Source organism: Scyliorhinus torazame, chromosome 12 (genome assembly GCF_047496885.1).
Source record: "Scyliorhinus torazame isolate Kashiwa2021f chromosome 12, sScyTor2.1, whole genome shotgun sequence".
Classification (NCBI taxonomy): domain Eukaryota; kingdom Metazoa; phylum Chordata; class Chondrichthyes; order Carcharhiniformes; family Scyliorhinidae; genus Scyliorhinus; species Scyliorhinus torazame.
Genome location: NC_092718.1, coordinates 186,979,716 through 186,997,127, shown reverse-complemented (window position 1 = coordinate 186,997,127; position 17,412 = coordinate 186,979,716). Strand labels below are relative to the sequence as shown.

The window sequence follows — 17,412 nt, the reverse complement described above, 5'->3', positions numbered from 1 at the left end:
TTCTGTTGTCGTTGGCGGGTCGGGTACAGCCAAATAAGATGAATGTGTTGCCGCGGTTTTTGTTTATTTTTCAGAGCCTAACGATCTTTTTGCCAAAGGTGTTTTTTAAGGAGGTGGAGAGGATGATTTCCACGTTTATTTGGAGGGGTGAGGGAAGTGGGGGGAGGGCGAAGGTGGCTAGGATTAGGAAGGTGCTTTTGTAGAGAGGACAGCAGTCAGGGGTTTTGGGTCGCCCGAATTTACTGTATTGCGGCGAATGCTGAAAATGTGAGGAGCTAAGTCAGAGGGCGGGACTCCCAGTGGGTAAGAATGAAGGAGAGTCTGTGTAGGGGGTCGGAGTTGAGGACGTTGGCAACAGTGCTGCTACTGATGGCCCCGGGAAAATATTCTTGGAGTCCGGTGGTGGCGTTGAAGATCTGGAGGCAGTTGCACCAGCAGTTTAAGTTATGGGCAGGGTCAAGGGAAATGCCGATTTGGGGGAAACATAGGTTTGAGGCAGGGAGGTGGGATGGGAGTTTTCAGAGATGGGAGGAGAGAAGAGTTGGGGTATTAAAGAATCTGTTTCTGGGGGGCCGGTTTGCGAGGATGGAGGAGATGGGGAAGAAATATGGTTTGGGGCAGAGGGAGATTATGAAAACTAGCAGGCATGTTCTGAAAATGATCATTAAAAAAAATATATAGAATTTACAGTGCAGAAGGAGGCCATTCAGCCCATCGAGTCTGCACCGGCTCCTGGAAAGAGCACCCCACCCAAGGCCAACACCGCCACCCTATCCCCACAACCCAGCAACCCCACCCAACACTAAGGGCAACTTTGGACACTAAGGGCAATTTATCATGGCCAATCCACCTAACCCGCACATCTTTGGACTGTGGGAGGAAACCGGAGCACCCAGAGGAAACCCACGCACACGGGGAGGATGTGCAGACTCCGCACAGACAGTGACCCAAGCCAGAATCGAACCTGGGACCCTGGAGCTGTGAAGCAATTGTGCTATCCACAAGGCTACCGTGCTGCCCCTGCATGGCTCCACCAGTACATGATTGGTCTTGCATGTTGAAGCATCTCTTGCATATTCCTAAGCAGCTTTGGTACAGCCAGCAATCAAAATAATCTTTCAAGAATGCTATTACTCAAAAAACTGGTAAGGCAGGCCTAATGGGCTTGAATACATTTTATTGATTTGATGTTTTATTCTGAATGCATTTTCCCACTGCGAGGAATGGAGAATCAAGGCAAGTAACTATTTCCTTGGTGGCAGACTCACCATTGACAAAGGCCTGGGAGCAGGTATTCCAGCAATTCTTTCTACTGAGGTAGAGTTTAATGGCAAATGGAATATTGGCCTTTATTTCAAAGGGAACGGAGTATAAAAATAAGGAAGACTTGCTAAAACTATACAAGGCATGAGATAGATCACATCTGGAATACAGAGAACAGTTTTGGTTCCTTTATCTGAGGAAACATACGCTGGCATTGGAGGCAGTTCAGAGAAGATTCACGAGGTTGATCCCGGATATGGAAGGATTTTAAAAATATAAATACTTTTATTCTCCATTTTCACATTTTCTTCAGAATTTACACCCCACCAACAAACAGTAAACGGTAACGGATACAATGTCAATCCCCTTATTAACTACAACGATCCCATCCTCCCACCACCCCAAACAACGAATGTTAAGTAATGGGTTAAGAGACATTGCAATTAGTTGTCTCATTTATGTTAAGTTTCCATTAATTGACACTGATATGTAAAGGGGCTTTAGGTGGCCTCTGTCAGGTGATGTATAGTTAGAGTTTTGTGCAAAGGCTATTGGAATGAAATAAATGTGTGTTTGTGAAAAAGGAATGGAACTTTAGACTCTTCATATCACAGCAACTAAAACGTCTAACAATTGGTAACAGAGGATGGTTGCTGTGTAAATGTGAAGGGTTGAAAGATACAACTTTTCCAGATCAAACCAAGGAGTGAGTGAGAAAATAAAAAAAAGGGGATATATGGTTGAACCGAGGATAAAGATGGCTGGATATGACTATCCTCCCTTATTTTCTGAAAGGGAATCGTTCGACCAATGGAGAAGTGCAGTAGTTATGTGGACTAAGGTAACTGCTTTGGGAAAGAGAAAACAAGGTATGGCATTGGCTCTTTCTCTACCATATGGCAGTAAAAATCTGAAACAAAGTGCTTTCTGAGCTGGAATTGGAAGAGTTAGACTCAGAAGAAGGTCTGGAGACTTTATTACATTATATGGATAAGATTTATAAGAAAGATGACTCGTTAAGTGCGTATGAAGCATGGTCGGATTTTGATAAGTTCCGTAAAATGGAGAATATCTCCATGGAAGACTATATAATGGAATTTGGCAGACTATATAAAAGGCTGCAGAAACACAACGTGGAATTTCCACAGTCTGTGTTGGCCTTTAAATTACTTGACTGTGCTAGAGTGAGCAACATGGATAGGCTCCTGGTTTTGACAGGAGTTCAGTTTACTGATAAGGATACCTTATTTGAACAGATGCCAAAAGCTTTACAAAAGGTTCTGGGAAAACATTCGATTCTGATGGCTCTGATGACCGAAATAGGTCAGCCTACAATAAGGCAGAATATGGAAGATACACTACTAACAGGATGGCGAAATCGTATGGTTACGAACAAGGCTCAAGACTATAGAAGGAGACCGAGACAAGGAAATTATGAAGACAGAAACCCAGTTAGAACCTACAATAGGAAGATGAACCCCAGAAATGCACGGGGCATGATAAATCGATGTGACTCTCAATACCATTATGCTTTCAACTGTCCAAAACATTATGATAGAGTGTTTGAAGCGACACATGACACAGAAGAGTCAGAAGAGGAAAAAGATAGTGAACAGAAAGAAGGCATTGTCCTATTGACAAGCAGTTTTACGCCGGTTTGAGGGTATTGGTTGCAGAATCCTTCAACTGTGCTGTCTTGGACAGTGGCTGCACATCTACTGTGTGTGGAATTGACTGGTTAAAATGTTACCTGGACTCTTTGAATGCTGAAAATCGTAACCAGGTTAAGGAATTTGAAAGTTCCACAAGTTTCAGGTTTGGGGATGATAATACTCTGAAGTCGCTGAAAAGAGTGGTGATCCCTTGCAATATTGCCGGAGTGAATCATTTCATTAACACAGATGTTGTATCAAGAGAGATACCTTTGCTTATGAGCAGACCGTCGATGAAGAAAGCACACATGAAACTGGATATGGAACAGGATAAGGCAACAGTTTTTGGAAAGACGGTGGACTTACAATTTACACAGTCGGGACACTATTGTATTCCATTACTGACAAATAATATTTCAAGTAGAGTGGTTAAGGATGTGTTAATGGTAGTTGAAAATGGGACTTTAGCTGATAAAAAGCTTGTGGTATTAAAACTGCAGAGGCAATTTGCACATCCGTCTCCTCGGAGGCTGAAAATTTTATTAAAGGATGCAGGGGTAAGGGATGACGACTATACTAAACTGATAGAACAGGTTAGTGACCGCTGTGAAGTTTGTAGGAAGTACAGAAGGACACCAGCATGACCGATAGTAACCCTACCTTTGACCAGGGATTTTAACGACATTGTGGCCATGGACCTTAAGGTCTGGTATAAAGCAAATAATATATTTATTTTGCATTTTGTAGATTTAGCAACCAGATTTAGTCAATCAACGATTGTACGCAGTAAAGAAAAGATAGTAATTCTGGATCAAATCGTGGAAAAATGGATAGGGACAGGAATGGGTCCACCGGCAAAATTCCTTACGGACAATGGGGGAGAATTTGCTAATGATGAGTTTAGGGATATGTGTGAAAACATGAATATCAGAGTTATGAATACGGCTGTGAAAGAAATCATGCTGTCATCGATGACATGCTTCGGAAAATTTTGGCAGATCTACCAAATTGCCAGCTAAATTCAGCTTGAGCATGGGCAGTACATGCAAAGAATTTATTGCAGATGGTTGGGGGCTATAGTCCTTATCAATTAGTGTTTGGTAGAAATCCTAAAATGCCATCCATTTTGGATGACCAGCCTCCAGCTTGGGAGGGGACTACAATTAGCTCTGGTTTTGCTGAACATTTACATGCATTACATAGCAGTAGAAAAGGCACGGTAGCACAAGTGATTAGCACTGTGGCTTCACAGCGCCAGGGTCCCAGGTTCGATTCCCCGCTGGGTCACTGTCTGTGCGGAGTTTGCACGTTCTCCCCGTGTCCGCGTGGGTTTCCTCCGGGTGCTCCGGTTTCCTCCCACAGTCCAAAGACGTGCAGGTTAGGTGGATTGGCCATGCTAAATTACCCGTAGTGTCCATAAGGGTTGGGAGGGGTTATTGGGTTGCGGGGATAAGGTGGAAGTGAGGGATTAATGTGGGTCGGTGCAGACTCGATGGGCCGAATGGCCTCCTTCTGCACTGTATGTATGTTCTATGAAAAGCTTTTTTGGAAACGGAAGTCTCTGAAAGAATTCGCAGAGCTTTAAGACATAACGTACGGCCATCAGATGCCGTTTTTCAGCAAGGAGGCATGGTATATTACACGAGAGACAATTCTAATGAATGGAAAGGCCCAGGGAAGATCATAGGCATAGATGGCAAAACAATTATTTTGCAACATGGTAATCAAACTGTTAGGGTACATTCATCAAGGATAATGGGTACAGATTACAAATTTTCAAATTTAGACAGAGCAGACACATGTGGTACGCATGTGTTACAGAACTATGAGGACCAATTAACTGATATAGACACAACACTTCCGATGAATTAGAACAGGCCATTTTTCTGAAAGGGCAACTGCCAAAAGTTGGTACAAAAGTGACATACTTGCCTGAAGGGTCTAGTCAATGGAAGGATGCAACTTCATTGTCTTGACTCCTTCCCCTGAATGCTGTACATTCAACCAATGTTTCTACTTTCCAGTGCCGTCCCTGCTCTACTAATAACAGTTGCAACTGTTATTAGTAGAGCAGGGACGGCACTGGAAAGTAGAAACATTGGTTGAATGTACAGCATTCAGGGGAAGGAGTCAAGACAATGGATTGGGAAAACAAAGTTCAAAAATGCAGTGCCAGTTCAGATAGAACATCGGATAGTGAACAGGTCCGCAGGAAAAGGTCGAGAACCATTGAAAGGATATCCCACAACAGAAGGAAAAGATCAAGCAGTAGCAGTACAGAACGAGATACCAGGCAGGAGAGGGGACGTAGTTTATCAAGATCTCGGAACATGAGTAAGACTACGAATACTAATAGGAGTAGAAGCCCACACGCACATGAGATTTTGGTGGCTTCAAATAAATTAGATGAAAAAGTTATCAAAGAAGCTAAACAGCAAGAATTGCATAGTTGGAGTGAATTTGGGGTACACACAGAAGTACCGGATAGGGGACACAGCTCTATGTTACGGATGGATTTGCATGGAAAAGTTTCTTCTGGATGGAACTTATAAGGCAAAGACCAGGCTTCTGGCAAGGGGATTTGAAGAAAACTTAGAAGATCAGGATTTAAGGGTAGATTCACCTACGGCATTAAAGGTTATTTTAAAGATCTTCTTGGCTCTATTAGCCACAAAGGCATGGGAATGCAAATCTATAGATATAAAAGCTGCCTTTTGACTTCCGGTTGCGGCGATGACCAGCTAAGCCGCACGTTTCGGTGGCTCCAGCTCAAACGGACCTTCGGGCTCTTTTAAGAGCCCCAACGGGGAATTTTTTCAGGACGAAACCCGGTATGGGGTGAGTTAATAGGGAGTCCCCCCCCAACGAAAGAGAAAAATATCGTCGGCGGCGGCTACATCGCGAAGAATCCTCGACGATAGGGACAGGAGGAAAAAAGAAGCAAGATGGCGGCGGAGAAAGCCCAGGCGACATGGGGGCCCGATCAAGACGAATTCTTAAGACGGTGTGTGGAGCTACTTAAGAAGGAGGTGCTGACCCCGATGCTACAGGCAATTGAGGGGCTTAAGGAGGCACAAAGGACCCAGGAGACAGAGCTCCGTGTGGTGGAGCAGAAGGTGACGGATAATGAAGACGAGATCCTGGGCCTGGCGGTCAAAACACAGACGCACGAGGCGCTCCACAAAAAGTACATTGAAAGGATTGAGGCCCTAGAAAACAGAGCCCGAAGGAAGAACCTTCGGATCCTGGGTCTCCCTGAGGGAGTGGAAGGAGCGGACTGCGGGGCTTACGTGAGCACGATGCTAAGCTCGCTGATGGGAGCTGAGGCCTATCGGGCCCCTTAGAAGTGGAGGGGGCTCATCGGGTCCCTGCGAGGAGACCAAAGGCGGGAGAACCACCTAGGGCGACAATCGTGCGATTTCACCGCTTCAATGATAGAGAAGTGGTTCTGAGATGGGCCAAAAAGGTATGGAGTAGTAGATGGGAGAATGCGGTGGTACGGGTGTACCAGGATTGGAGTGCGGAGGTGGCGAGAAGGAGGGCGAGTTTTAATCGAGCCAAGGAGGTGTTACACAAGAAGAAGGTGAAGTTCAGGATGCTGCAGCCGGCGCGACTATGGGTCACGTACCAGGAGAGACATCACTATTTCGAAACGGTGGAAGAAGCATGGACCTTTATTAAAGACGAGAAACTGGATCGGAACTGAGGGACTGATATTAGAGGGAAATGTCACTGTCGATGTATATAGAGATGTAAATTGGGAAGGGGGACACACGAAGAAATGTGGGCGCCGGTGGGGGGAAAGAAGAGACATAGGCGGAGGATGAGGAATGGGAGTGGGGCGGGAGAGGGAGCTGCGCCACAAGGGGTGGGACAGCTACAGAGAATATGGAGCCTACTGTCCTTGTTCCCGCGCCAGAAAGGTGATGGCGGGAAGATAGGCGCAAGGTAGATGGGAGTTCCCCACACGGGGGGGTCAAGGAATGAGCGGGAGAAGCCGGGGTCAGTTGAAGTCAACTGACTTGCGGAAGTAATATGGGGGAGCAATCACGCTAGATGGGGATCTAGGGAGGGGAGGGAGGGGAGGGGGAGGGAGGGAGGGGAGGGGAGGGGGGGGAGGGAGGGAGGGGAGGGGAGGGGGGGGAGAGGGAGGGAGGGGGGAGAGGGAGGGGGGAGAGGGAGGGAGGGAGGGGGGGAGAGGGAGGGAGGGAGGGAGGGGGGGAGAGGGAGGGAGGGGAGGGGGGAGAGGGAGGGGGGAGAGGGAGGGAGGGGAGGGGGGAGAGGGAGGGAGGGAGGGAGAGGGGGAGAGGGAGGGAGGGAGGGGAGGGGGGGGGGAGAGGGAGGGAGGGGGGGAGAGGGAGGGAGGGGGGAGCGGAGAGGGAGGGAGGGAGGGGGGGAGAGGGAGGGGGAGGGGAGAGGGAGGGAGGGAGGGGGAGGGGAGAGGGAGGGAGGGGGGAGAGGGAGGGAGGGGGGGAGAGGGAGGGAGGGGGGGAGAGGGAGGGAGGGAGGGGGGGAGAGGGAGGGAGGGGGGAGAGGGAGGGAGGGAGGGGGGGAGAGGGAGGGAGGGAGGGGGGGAGAGGGAGGGAGGGGGGGGAAAGGGAGGGAGGGGAGAGGGAGGGGTGAGGGAGGGGGGGAGAGGGGGGGGAGAGGGAGGGAGGGGGGGAGAGGGAGGGAGGGGGGGGGAGAGGGAGGGAGGGAGGGAGGGGGGGAGAGGGAGGGAGGGAGGGGGGGGGGAAGAGGGAGGGAGGGAGAGGGAGGGAGGGAGGGAGGGAGGGAGAGGGAGGGAGGGAGGGGGGGAGAGGGAGGGAGGGGAGGGGGGGGAGAGGGAGGGAGGGGGGCGGAGAGGGAGGGAGGGGGGGAGAGGGAGGAAGGGAGAGGGAGGGAGGGAGGGGGGGAGGGAGAGGGAGAGGGAGGGAGGGGGAGAGGGAGGGGGAGAGGGGGGGAGAGGGAGGGAGAGGGGGGGAGGGGGGTAGGGGGGAGAGGGAGGGAGGGAGGGGGGGAAGGGAGGGAGGGAGGGGGGGAGAGGGAGGGAGGGGGGAGGGAGGGGGGGAGAGGGAGGGGGAGGGGGGGAGAGGGAGGGGGGAGGGGGGGAGAGGGAGGGAGGGAGGGGGGGAGAGGGAGGGGGGGAGAGGGAGGGAGGGGGAGAGGGAGGGAGGGGGAGGGAGGGGGGGAGAGGGAGGGAGGGGGAGGGAGGGGGGAGGGAGGGAGGGAGGGGGGGAGAGGGAGGGAGGGGGGGAGAGGGAGGGAGGGGGGAGAGGGAGGGGGGGAGAGGGAGGGGGGGAGAGGGGGGAGTGGGAGGGGGGGGGAGGGAGGGGGGGGGGGGAGGGAGGGGGGGGGGAGGGGAGGGAGGGGGGGAGGGGAGGGGAGGAGGGGAGGGGGGGGAGGGGAGGAGGGGGGGAGGGAGGGGAAAGGTTTCATTTTATGTTAATTGGTTAGTTTACCATGTTAGTTAGTTACTCTTTAGTAGATTGTAGTTATCATGTTACTTGTACTGTTAAATTTTCTTTATGTTTGAAGTGTAAGGGGAAAAAATTGTGAATGAAAAACTTCAATAAAATATATTTAAAAAAAAAATAAAAGCTGCCTTTTTGCAGGGGCATCAGCTCCAGAGAGACATTTTTCTCCGTCCTCCTAAAGAAGCAGCTAACACCGAAGGGGTATTCTGGAAGTTGAACAAATGTGTATATGGATTAAATGATGCATTTAGAGTATGGTATTTTTCGGTAAGGTCAGTTTTGTTAAAGTTAGCCTGTTGCCAGTTGAATGCAGATCCTGAAATGTTTTACTGGCACTATAAAGGAAATCTTTCTGGCATTTTTATGATGCATGTCGATGATTTTTTGTGGGGTGGGACTAGTGATTTTGAAGCTATTGTAATCTCTGGTTTGAGGAAAGAATTCAGGGTTGGAAGTCAGGCTTCCGGTGCATTTAAATATATTGGACTGGAAATTGGACAGACTAAGTTAGGGGCAACTTTACGTCCGCAATCTTATTTGGAAAGCATCAGCCCACAGCAATTAGTCGTGGCCGAGTTTCACAAAAAGACTCAATGGTTTCAAAGATAGAAAAAGAGCAACTGCAAAGTTTAATTGGGCAACTGAACTGGTTAGGTAGACAGACTAGACCGGACGTGAGTTTTGATGTCTTAGAGTTGAGTACAAAAATGAATCATCCCAAAGTGGAAGACATAATAAGAGCAAATAAAGCGTTGGCCAAACTAAAAATGCAGGAGTGTGTTTTGAAGTTCCCGGTTTTAGGTGACCGTAGGCACTTGAAACTCATAGTTTATAGTGATGCGTCCTACGCAAATTTATGTGATGGAGTTTCAAGCGCAGGAGGTTTTATAATTTTCCTTTTGGGGAACAATGGTAAATGTTGCCCGCTTGTGTGGGAAACAAAGAAAATAAGGAGAGTGGTCAAAAGCACTTTGGCTGCTGAGACATTAAGCCTTGTAGAGGCGGTGGATATGGCCTTTTATATAAGTATGATATTGACAGAAATTTTGGGATTAGGGGATTTGGGTAATATACCTATTGACTGTCACATTGACAATAAATCCCTGTGGGAAAATGTGCACTCTACAAAAAGTGTCAATGAAAAGAGGTTACAGATAGACATCGCAAGTTTGAAGCAGATGTTGGACAGAGGGGAAATAACAAAAATTAAATGGGTTGACAGTAGCTATCAACTGTCAGACTGTTTTACGAAAAGAGAGGCGAGTTCACAGAAACTTTTGGATTTTGTTAATGAAGGGCGCTTGTTTCTGTGACTGTTTTTTTTTCACGTCCAAACAAAGAAAAAGGGGGGAAATCATGTGTGTGTTTTTGAGTTTCTTGAAATTTTGTTTTCACCTAATTATTATTTTTTTCTCCAAGGAAGGGGAGACTGTTAAGTAATGGGTTAAGAGATATTGCAATTAGTTGTCTCATTTATGTTAAGTATCCATTAATTGACACTGATATGTAATGGGGCTTCAGGTGGCCTCTGTTGGGTGATGTATAGTTAGAGTTTTGTGCAAAGGCTGTTGGAATGAAATAAATGTGTTTGTGAAAAAGGAACGGAACTTTAGACTCTTCATATCACAGCAACTAAAACGTCTAACAACGAACCACCTGACAATATAAGCATCAAATGAAACAAACCCTCCCAATGTGGAAAAAAAAAGGGAAAAAGGTATCCGGAATCGCCTATGGTTACCATTGACATATACAGTGCACCCCCCGCCCCCCCCCCCCCCGCAATATTCAATGCCATCCAATCCCCGAAAGAGTACCGTGAATGATACTCATGAATTGTAGACACTCCCCTCCCCACCCCCCCTCCCAGACTCCTCCCCTCCAATTCCTCTTGTAAACTCCTCCCCCCAACCTCGGTTCCTTCCTCCAATTTTTCACCCCAACTAGACTCACCGAAACCTGTTCTACCAGGCTCCGATGGCCGCAGCCCCTCCCCCCACCTCACCCCCGTTCACTGGCTGGCTTAAACCGGCCAGCGTGGAGGCCCCCGCCCGGGTCTCCTTCCCCCTTTCCCGGTCCCAGGAAAACCAAGAAATCCCCTACAGCACACAACCCCAACATACACACCCAAGCCCCAAAGAACCATCATTGCAAATGAAAGTCCCATCTGTTCTCTTGTCCAAAAATATACAGCGTCGATTCATTTAGTACATACACCAACACGCAGTGAAAAAAATAAAGTTACATGAGGCTACATCGGTACACGACCATTCCTCAATTCTGCCACAGTCCGTCTGCCTTCGCAAACTCCTCTGCTGCTTCCGCCGTCCCAAAATAAAAGTCCTTGGATTCGGAGGTCACCCTCAACTTAGCTGGATGTACTATGCTGCGCTGCACGTTGCTGATGTACAGTGCCTTCTTCACCCGGCTGAAGCTCGCCAGCTCCACCGTAAAGTCCTGGTATATGCATGCTCCAGCCCACTGCACCACCAGCTTCTGCTTTGCCCAGAACAGGAGTTTCTCCTTCACGCTATACTTACGGAAACACAGAGTTACTACTCTTGGCGGCTCACTCGCCTTTGGTATAAGCCTCCATGACCGATGAGCCCGATCCAGCTCATATCGGGAGGGATCATCCCCCTCCCCCAATAGCTTCGCCAACATCGTGGCAAAATACTCCGTCGGCCTCGGGCCTTCCACCCTTTCGGGCAGACACACAATCCTCAGATTCTGTCGCCTGGATCTGTTTTCCAGGTCTTCCATTTTGACTCGCAGACCCTTGTTGGTCTCTATCACCTTCCGCAACTCCTTCCCCATCGAGGTGAGTTGATCACTGTGTTGCGATATTGCCTCTTCCACTTCCTTCAGTGTCTCACCTTGCTCCCGCATGTCCGCCGCTGCGCTTGATACCGCCGCCCTCGCCGGGGCAATCGCCTCCTCCACCAGCACTTTCAGTACTGCCCCCATCTCCTTCTTCATTGCTTCCATGTGTTTTGTGAACTGTTTTTCAAGTTCCACAGCCATCAACTTGGTCATTTCTTCTGCTGTGAGCGATGCGGTCTCCCATGGTGCTTCAGCCTCCGCATTCCTTACAGTTCCTGCGCTGACTTTTTCACTCCCCGGCGGACTTTCATTCACCCCCTTTTTCACGGCCGTTTTTCTCCCAAACTTGGACATTTCCCCTCCCTGTGCCTTCTTACAGCATTTTCAGCCTCCGTTGCCCCCGGGACCGGGTGTTAAAATTCCGAAATTCCTGTTCCCGAGTGGAGCCCTCCAGTGTGCGGCTGCCTCCCGCCGCCGTCACCGGAAGTCGGAAGTATTTTCTTATGAGGAGAGGTTGAGTAGGTTGGGCCTGCACTCATTGGAGTTTAGAAGAATAAGAGGCAGCCTTATTGGGGTGGCACATAGCACAGTGGCTAGCATCAGTCGTGATCTCACAGAATTACAAAGCAGATGCGATGGGCCAATCATAGAATTTACAGTGCAGAAGGAGGCCATTCAGCACATCGAGTCTGCACCAGCCCTTGGAAAGAGCACCCTATCCAAGCCCACACCTCCACCCAACCATTTTAAGGGCAATTTGGCATGGCCAATCCACCTAATCTGCACATCTTTGGACTGTGGGAGGAAAACGGAGCACCCGGAGGAAACCCACGCAGACGTGGGGGAGAATGTGCAGACTCCGCACAGACAGTGACCCAAGCCGGGAATCAAACCTGGGACCCTGGCGCTGTGAAGCAACTGCGCTAATCATTGTGTTACCATGCTGCCCAAATGGTCAACTTCTGCTCCTACATCTTATGGTCTTATGAATTCAAGAAGGAAAGTACATTGCCAAAGGAGAAGTTTTTCAAGCCTTAATTTTGCCCTGTTAGTTATTACCAAATATAAATAGGTTTTCTGAAACATGACTGCAAGGGCAACTCACCTAGTCCCACTCCTGTGCCTGTTTCCTGAATCTCTTCAATCTTTTCTATGAAGATAATTATCCAATTCTATTTTGAAAGCCTTGATGCAGTTCGCATCCACTACTCTCAGTCAATGTGTTCCAGATACTAACCATTTGCTGTGTAAAGAAGGTTCTTCCTCATGTTGGCAATGAGTCAACACAGACATGATGGGTCAAATGGCCTCTTCTTGTGCTGTAGCCATTTGGTGGCTCCATTCTTCTGTGACAATTTTTGTATGGCAGTTTTAGTTATTCCAGACTCCTTTCTTTCAGATATCTGATATAACATCTCAATTGGAACTATTCCCGAACAGTCTCAAACTGAGTCTTCCACTGATACAGATGAGAGATTTAGTCAAGGTACACAGCTTGCACTTCACCAACTCCTGTTCCTCTCAGCTATTTCCCTTGCACATACTCAGTTCACTCATCAATCACACCATGCACAAATTGTAAATTCTTACTTATTGTATTGGGAGGGGCAGTCAATCTAACATTGCCCAAGTTTCTGGGCGAGTTCTACTGGCGCAATGCCTGAAAAGCAGCGCGGGGTGGCCGGTAGAAGCCCGGAGATCCCACTTCCAGGATCTACCCAGCTCAGCACACCTTGCGAGATTTAACACAATCTCGTGAGATGTCATGATGTGAATCCCGCCCGTTGCCCCAAAAGAATCAGCATTAAATTATGCCACACACATGCACTAGACAGTACACTTCCAGCGTCACTGCCTTGGGGGTCACATCAAATTATTCTATTACATTCTACCAAACTGAAAACAAAATATATATTCATGACTTCAGATTGTATACATGTTCAAAATGTAAGATACTGGATGAAACTAGGACAATGAACACTGGAACAAGATTGAATATTTTTTGCAATTGAAACTAGTATAATTGACAAGCTATTTAGGATGACATAGATATAGCATAGTTGATGCCAACCTACACTGAATATTTTACATAACAGCCACACTATGTATGCTTTAGTATAATGTGTTACTATATTAGCAGCTGGTAGCTTTGATTGCTTTTGCCTGTTTTAAGAAAGCTTTTAGAACTAGACTAGTTTTGAACTATTAAATGCATGGTATTTGCTTTAAATAGATAAGCCTGTCGGACATTAATCAGTTATGACAGCACTCTACAATACATAGGCAAACAAATTGCTGCGTGAACAAAAGCATTTTGAATGATATCTTTTCAGACTAATGGTGGAAGGTGCGTTTAGGAATGCATTACCAGGTCAGTGCCAGAATTTTCCCTTGGCCTTTATGTGGGGTAGCTGAGGAAATTTTCACTTTAACCAACTCTAAAATGTGATTGGTTTGTTCAGCACAAATCAACCTAATTTCAGATAGTTTAATTGGGCTTGTGGGTATGACTCATCAGGACTAAATATTGTGCAGGTGTTGGGCTGTAACTATATTTAGACTGCTGACTGTCACTTCGAGGCATATCTGTTTCTGAGCATGATCTCGCTCTTAAAGCTAATGTAGTGCACTCCCTTTTATTAAGTTATTAGTGTTAGGGGCTCTGAATATTCTACAGCTTCGGCTAGTGACTATCCCAAGCAGTGTGTAACTAGTCAATAATACCACACTTACTATGAGGAAAGTTAACAGGTATTCAACATACTTAGTATTTTCAGGCCTCTATTTAGTTTCTTGGATTGGCTTGTTCCTGATGAAATTACTTTTACAAGTTAGCAGGAGCAACAGAATTTGGCAAAACTTTTATTTTGAACTGATTTGGAGGGCCTTTTAAAGGGTAAGGCTGGCAACCCAACCACCAACTGCAATATATAGGTTTGTGGCTTGGTGGTAACAATGCGCAATTGAATTAAACTTTGGAATTGCTTGTGCAGTAATTTAAGTACAACATTCATCATTTGATTTTAAAAAAAAAAAGTTAATTTGATTTATGTGTAAGCCGCATCAAAATTAGCTCCATAAATTACAAATGTGCACAAATGTGAGATGATGCATTTTGGAAGGTCTAATACAGGGAGGGAATATACAGTGAATGGTAGAACCCATAAGCGTATTGACAGTCAGAGAGATCTAGGTGTACAGGTCCACAGGTCACTGAAAGGGGCAGCACAGGTGGAGAAGGTAGTCAAGAAGGCATATGGCATGCTTGCCTTCATTGGCGGGGCATTGAGTATAAGAATTGGCAAGTCATGTTGCAACTGTATAGAACCTTAGTTAGGCCACACTTGGAATATAATCTTCAATTCTGGTCGCCACACTACCAGAAGGATGTGGAGGCTTTAGAGAGGGTGTAGAAAAGATTTACCAGGATGTTGCCTGGTATGGAGGGCATTAGCTATGAGGAGAGGTTGAATAAACTTGGTTTGTTCTCACGGGAACGAAGGAGGTGAGGGCGACCTGATAGAGGTCTACAAAATTATGAGGGGCATAGACAGAGTGGATAGTCAGAGACTTTTTCCCAGGGTAGACGGGTCAATTACTAGGGGGGCATAGGTTTAAGGTGCGAGGGGCAAGGTTTAGAACTCGCTGCCGGAGGAGGTGGTGGAAGCAGGGACGATAGTGACGTTTAAGGGACATCTTGACAAATACATGAATAGGATGGGAATAGTGGGATATGGACCCCCGAAGTGTAGAAGATTTTAGTTTAGACGGGCAGCATGGTCGGCATAGGCTTGGCGGGCCGAAGGGCCTGTTCCTGTGCTGTACTTTTCTTTGTTCTTCTTTGTACAACACACTAGGTATTATGTGGGTTTAAATACCCTTAAGACCGTATATACTCTACCCCCTTGTAATCTTTCAATCTTGCTGCAAGGTTGAGGATACTTAGAACATATTTCTCTTTCCAACGCTGAAGGGAAATATATTATCAATTTCCACAAAGAAATCTGTTATTCAACCTGCTACAGCAACCATCCTCCACTTTGACCTTAGCAGTTTTTCTCGAGCCTTAAATTTCCCAACCTATCACACTACATTTAATTTTTCCCCCTCACTTGTTCTCTGACTTTGCATAATTTGTTGTGTCATGAGAATGTCATTTTAAGAAATGTCTGTCTGCTTATGTTACTGCAGTGATGTCAGAGTGTGGGTGGAGCTGAGCTCTGGCTCTGCTTTTTAGTTTCACTTTGAGAAAAGCTTGGGTGTGTCTGTTTTTTTTTGGTTTTGTTTTCAATGTTGGAGCTGAAGCCAGACAAAGCAGGTGTACTGCTGTTCTCTCTGCCATGAAAAGACTATCTCTTGATCATTTGGTGAATTCAGAATTATAAATGTTCTCAGTAGTGAATGTCAACCTGATGTGCTTCTGTTAAAAGGTGTTTCTTTTGTCTTCTGGATGTTGTTTGGGAAGTTATTAAGGATTACTTAGTGTTGTATTCTTTGGGGGTTGTATTTGAATTGATGGTTGCTAAGATGTTCACTGTATGTTTTAAAAAGGTTAACTTGAGTTCATAGAATAAACATTGTTTTGCTTTAAAAAATAATTTTCCATTTCTGCTGTACCACACCTGTAGAGTGGGCCGTGTGCTCCCCATACCACAATCTATTAAAAGTTGTGGGTCAGGTGAACTCCATGATACACTTTGGGGTTCTCTAAATCCTGGCCCAGATCAAATTGGGGGGTCGTCCGAGATAAAAGTCTATCTATTGGATTGGCTTAGTGAACTTAAAGACAGTGACGGGTGAGCATATTGTGGTTGCTTTCAGGTGTGGTATTCCAGTTTAAGTGGGGAGTGTGTTGTGGACAATGGCTCTTTCAGAGGCTCTGAAGTTTCTGGGGGTGGAGATGGTCACACGCAGTACCTTACGGACAGAAACTAAAAGCAGACTGTTCGATTTGGCAAAAACATTGCAGTTAACATTACCTGACAAAATGCGAAAAGGTGAGGTAATTATGGCGATGGCTAAGCATTTAAAGTTGCCTGAGATACAGTTTGACTCATTGGAAATGGCAAAAATTCAGTTGCAAATTAAACAAATGGAACATGAGAAAGAGTTAAAGCAGCTTGAATCCGAAAGAGAGAGAGAGGAAAAAGGAAAGGAGAGAGAAGAAAGGAGAAAAGAAAGAATAGCCCTAGCAGAACAAAAATAAATAAAAAGGGAGATACAGATCAGGGAAAAAGATAAAGAAAGAGAGTTTGAACTTCAGAAAATGGCCATGAAACATGACAGTCAGTTAAAATTGGCAGACGTAAAGGGAAATGTACAGCTGGATGATAGTGATGAGGATAGTGAGAAAGAGCGTCATAGTCGAAGGCTTGGTGGGGATCTATTTAAATATGTCCAAGCATTGCCAAGGTTTGATGAGAAGGAGATGGAAGCCTTTTTCATTTCATTTGAGAATGTAGCTAAACAAATGAAATGGGCACAGGACATGTGGGTATTACTGATTCAAACAAAGCTGATAGGGAGGGCTAGTGAAGTGTTTGCATCACTACCGGAGGAGGTATCTGGGACGTATGAGGAGGTGAAAAAACCTATCTTGGGTGCATATGAACTAGTGCCTGAAGCCTACAGACAAAGGATTAGAAATTTAAGGAAATAATTTGGTCAAACATACATGGAGTTTGAAAGACTCAAACAGAGTAATTTTGATAGGTGGATAAGGGCTTTGAAAATAGATCAAACGTAAGATGCTCTCAGAGAAATTATACTTTTGGAGGAGTTTAAAAATGCAGTTCCTGATGTAGTGAGAACTCATGTGGAAGAGCAGAGGGTTAAAACTGAGAGATTAGCAGCAGGAATGGCAGATGATTATGAATTAGTTCATAAATCAAAGTTTGGTTTCCGACATCAGTTTCAGCCTGTGAGGGATAGAAACTGGGGACATGAGAAATACTCAAGTGGTAAAGGTGATCTGATGGGAGATAATAAGGAGAGTGTACCTCAGATTAAAAAGGAAATCCAGGAGGTTGGAAAAGAAATGAAAAGTTTCAAATATTTTCACTGTAATAAACTAGGCCATGTAAAGTCACAGTGTTGGTGGTTGAAGAAAAGCACTGGGAAGGCTGATGTGGTAAAACAGGATAAGACAGTGGGGTTTGTTAAAGCGGTAAAAGAAAGCCCAAGTGAAGCGAAGGAGATGCAAAAGATTGTACAGCCTG

General features: G+C 46.4%; 1 long non-coding RNA gene across 2 annotated transcripts in view; it reads left to right on the top strand.

Annotated features, from left to right (window-relative positions):
* LOC140387266 (uncharacterized) overlaps nt 1–17,412 on the top strand; it is a 35,831-nt gene that overhangs the window by 10,692 nt on the left and 7,727 nt on the right. The window contains exon 2 of one of the 2 annotated variants that reach the window (XR_011933815.1): nt 12,594–12,680. The exons of the other annotated variant lie outside the window; for it this stretch is intronic. This is a non-coding gene — a long non-coding RNA (uncharacterized lncRNA). The remainder of the gene's footprint in view (nt 1–12,593; nt 12,681–17,412) is intronic. 2 annotated transcript variants of the gene reach the window in all.